Below are 4,779 nucleotides of genomic sequence, written 5' to 3'. Positions count from 1 at the left end.
AGAATGGCAAAAATCAAGCACTCTAATAACAACAGATGCTGGAGGGGATGTGGACAGAAGGGAACCCTAGTGCATTGTTAGTGGGAGGGTAAACTTGTTCAACCACTTTGGAAAGTAGTATGGAGGTTCCTCAAAAGACTCCACATAGAGCTCTCCTATGACCCAGCAATCCCACTTTGGGGCATTTACCCAAATGTTCACAAGACCACACGAAAGCTACCAGCACAACTATGTTTATTGCAGCATTATTTACCATAGCTAAGATATGGAACCAACCCATATGCCCCTCAGTAGATGAATGGATCAAGACAGTGTGGTATATATACACAATGGAATTCTATGCCTCCATCAGAAAGAATGACATTGCACCATTTGTTAGGAAATGGAAAGACTTGGAAAAAATAATATGAAGTGAAGTAAGTCAGGCCCAAAGAAACATAGGTCCCATGGTTTCCCTTATTTGCAATATCTAGTATATGTCTGAGACAAGCAGAAATGGTCAGATAAGTTGATGTTAGGTGAAATGAACCCCAAGATAAGGACTCAGATGGTTTTTCTTTCTTGCTATTGTTTCTAACATATTTATAAGATATTTCTTTGTTGCTTTGCATGTCCCTCCCCCACAGTATACTTACTTCTAGTAAGAATGTGTTCATTCAAAGAAGAATGAACACAATCAAAGAAAAAACTGAAACACTATCTAATTCAGTATGGTGAAAAGATTGCAAAAAGCCACAGGCAAGTCAAAGTCATTGCCATATAAAAATTTAAAGAGTAAGACAACCTGGAATCTGATACTTGGCTGATAGGCCAATTGGGGCACTTATTACTTATGTGACTTGGGTAATATTTATCTACTACTGAATAACAAAATTTCCACAAAATTAGTGGTTTAAAATGGCCAGCATTTATTATTTGTGGGTTTTCAGGGATGAGGGATCTAGGTGCAGTTTATCTGGATGGTTCAAGCTCTCTCACAAGGCTGCCATCAGTGTATCAACTAGAACTGTGGTGTAATTCAAAAGCCTAATGATTTTGCTCGTTTTGCTTCTTGGCCACTATGATGTGAATAAAGTTCCTCTGCCATGAGTTCCCAGCAGTGATGTACTACTGATGTACTACAGGTCAAACCACCGGGATTAAGCCGCCATGGATATGGATTGAAACCTCTGAAATCACAAAACAATACAAATCATTCTCCATTTTTAAGCTTTTACACCAAATATTTGTCACAGTAACAGCTGCCTAAGGGATTTGCTGTTGGCTGGAAGTTCCCCTGAATTCCTTCTCCCTGGGCCTCTCTACTGGCTGGCTCCCAACAGAGTAAGGGGGAAGGCAAGGAAAAGTATGTGCTCCAGTCATGGTCTGTTTGTGAGCTGATCTAGGAGTTTACCTATTTTTCTGTTTTCTGTCCATTAAAAGCAAGTCTCTTGGCTATGGCTCACACTTGAAGGGATTATACAAAGGTATGACACTGGGGGACAAGGATCATGGGTACCACCATAGCAAATGGGAACCAGACATTTTACTTCTTTAAACATCACTTACCTGTTATGTTAAAATGAACTCAAAATAAATACATCCAGAGGTTATTATAAAGATTAAAAATATGCTACAAAACCAGAAGTGGCTGTTGCTCAAAGTGGTAGAGTGCTAGCCTTGAGCAAAAAAAAGCTCAGGGACAGTGCCCAATCCCTCAGTTTAAGTTCCATGATCAACCCCCCCAAAAAAGATAAATAATGGGGCTCAGTGGTAGAGCAGTTGCCTAGCATCCATGAGATCCTCCATTTGACCTTATCATTGATAAACAAACAACTAAGTCAATGGGGATAGAGGTGGTATATGTAGTGTAGTTTCTGAAACTCTCTGACTTTTGTCCACAAAGGGAAGTGAGTGGGGGAGAGAGGAAGGGAAGAAAAGGGAAAGAAGGGAAGAAAGGAAAAGAAAAAGGCAGACAGAACAGCTAGGTCACTAGGTATTCCTGTAACCCCAACATAAGAGACTAGAGAGGCCACCAGGATAGGTCCAAAACAGCCCTCAGGGATTCATTGGAAAACACAAGCAGCTAACTTGACAACCATTGCTAGGGTTGGGGGGGAGGGGGGGCGGGGAGTTCTGCAGGATCTACTTTGGAAGAGAGAAACGGGATGGTAGGAAGTTCTGACTGGGGCTGACTTGGTCCTGACCAGGCTTGCGTCCTGTGAGATCTCAAAACCAAAAAACCCAAGCTTTCCTCAACACCAAATCTCTGTACTGGGGAGAAGCTTCTGGCAATAAGATCAAATTAGATAGGGCAGAAAATCACAGCCAAAAGAAAGCTGGGGAGGAGCGGGGGAAGGAACAGAGAAGGCAAACTTTTTTTGTCGGTTGTGGGGCTTGAACTCAGGGCTTGGGTACTGTGCCTGAGCCTCTTTGTGCTCAAAGCTAATACTCTACCGCTTGAGCCACAGCTATAATTTTTAATCTCATTGATAAGAAAAATCTTTTCCGACTAAAAATGTGCAACAGATATGGATTGAGTTGAAATTATGAGAAAAAAGAATAAGAACTTAAATGATGTTTTAAAAAATCCTTAAAATAATGAAAACATAGCAGAAAGACATAAACCCCAAAGAGAAGAATCTTGAAATTAAAATTTCAGAAGAAGAGGACTGAAGATGTAGCTCAGTGACAGAACACTTTCCTAACATTTCCAAATCTAAACCCTGGATTCCAACCCCAAAACTGCAAGAAAAACATCTTTTGTCCAAAACAAGCAAAAAAATAGATGCTTAAATGATATAAGATTCAAAGCATAGATGAATCAGTATTGAATACTCTGATATGTGTACAGTATGAATATTTGAATGCAAGGATAAAGAACTCAGGAGAGAAAATAAAGTTTTAAATTAATATATTACTGTTAAATCAAAAGTAACAAAGGATCAAAAATGAGCAATAGCTTAAGAAAAAGAAAGCCAAAAAGAAAGCTACTTTTAATCAGAAAGAAATTAAGAAAGGTATTTTTTAAGATGAGTTGAAAGAAAATGATAGATACAGAATGAAGTGGAGAGCTCTGCATAATTGGAGTCTGAAAAAGAAAATGAAAACAACATAGCATAACAAACAGATGTATAACATAAGAAAACTTTGATGAAAATGAAAGGTGACATAAGTCTACATATTTAAAAGAAATTCCATGAATATAGGAAAATTAACTCAGAGTGCAACCCTAAGACATCTCTTGGTTAAAAGTGTTTTATATACATATATACTTTTTGTCCGTTGGGGGGCTTGAACTCAGAGCCTGGGGACCATTCCTAAGCTTTTTGCTCAAGGCTAATGTTCTACCACTTTGAGCCACAGCTACACTTCCAGTTTGGTGTAGTAAGTGGAGATAAGAGTCTCATGGACTTTCTTACCCAGGCTGCCTTCAAACTGTTATCCTCAGATCTCAGCCTCTTGAGTACCTAGGATTACAGTTATAAACCATTAGCTCCCAGAAAAATTGTTATATTTTTAATAGAATGGTAAAATGTTCTGGGCTATTAGGGGAAAAGACTAAGTCACTTATTAGATTAAAATGATTGTCATTAGTCTTTTCAACCATAATATTTTATACCAGAAGAGAAATAGTGATACTTTTAAGATTTGTAAGAAAAGGAAATTAAGGTCTTCAAGAAAAAGAAACACTATTTTAAATCATTGCTATCACATCTATAAACTAGAGAACCATTTCCATTAAGGAATATACATGTAAGTATAAATAAGTCTGTGCCACTTAAAAAAAAGAAACATGAAAACTCCTATCCTAAGGATTATATATCCAGCCAAATTGGCCTATTGGTTTAAAATGATACACGCTTTTTTCATTCAATAAAAAACTGTTTTTCTAAAAAAAAATGCTTTCAAATCTGGTCTCCAGGTGCTTATACCTATAATTTTAACTACCGTGGAGACAAAGATCTGAGAGTTTCTGTTCGAAGACAACCCAGGCAGGAAAGTCTATGAGACTCTTATTCCCAATAAACTACTCCCATTCCCCCCACAAACAGAAAAGTCAGAAGTAGAATTCTAGTGGTAAAACACTAGCCTTGAGCAATATGAAACTCAAAGATAGCATGCAGGCCTTAAGTTCAAATCCTAGGACAGGCATGTGCATGTGCATGCACACACCACACACACACACACACACACACACACACACACACAAATCTGCTTTAAACATTAAGCATCCCAAACTGATGTGGTAGATATAATGTAAGGAATGGAATACTAAATATGTATAACAATAGAAGTAAGAGTAAATACTGGTTATATAGGAGGTGATATGCAATATTTATTACAGTGCAGATACAGAGGGAAAGAAAAATATTTGAATGTATGAAGAGGAAAAGGAAAGAAGAAAAGGAGCAAAATATCTAATAAAGCCATATACAGTAATTAGCTGCATGCTTAGGCTAGGGAAAAAAAATCTCCCTTTGTTATTTTCTTAGCAAAAACCAGTGGTAAAGAATGTAAGAATTGGGCTGGGAAGGTGGCTCAGTGGTAGAGCGCTTGCCTTGCATGCATGAGGCTCTGGGCTCGATTCCTCAGCATCACATAAGCAAAAAGAAAAAAGCTGGGTCAGATAATGTGATGTCAGGAAAATGAACCCTTAGATATGTATATTAATGTTTTTTCTTTCATGCATGTGTTTCTAACGAATTTATAAGATTATCTCTTTGTTGCTTTGTATGTCCCTCCCCCACAGTATAACCCCTGCTTTCAATATATTTGATGTCAGTATAACTTGTGGAG

Source organism: Dipodomys ordii, unplaced genomic scaffold, assembly GCF_000151885.1.
Source record: "Dipodomys ordii isolate 6190 unplaced genomic scaffold, Dord_2.0 Scaffold34, whole genome shotgun sequence".
NCBI classification, from domain to species: Eukaryota; Metazoa; Chordata; class Mammalia; order Rodentia; family Heteromyidae; genus Dipodomys; species Dipodomys ordii.
Note: the sequence above shows the minus strand (reverse complement) of the source record.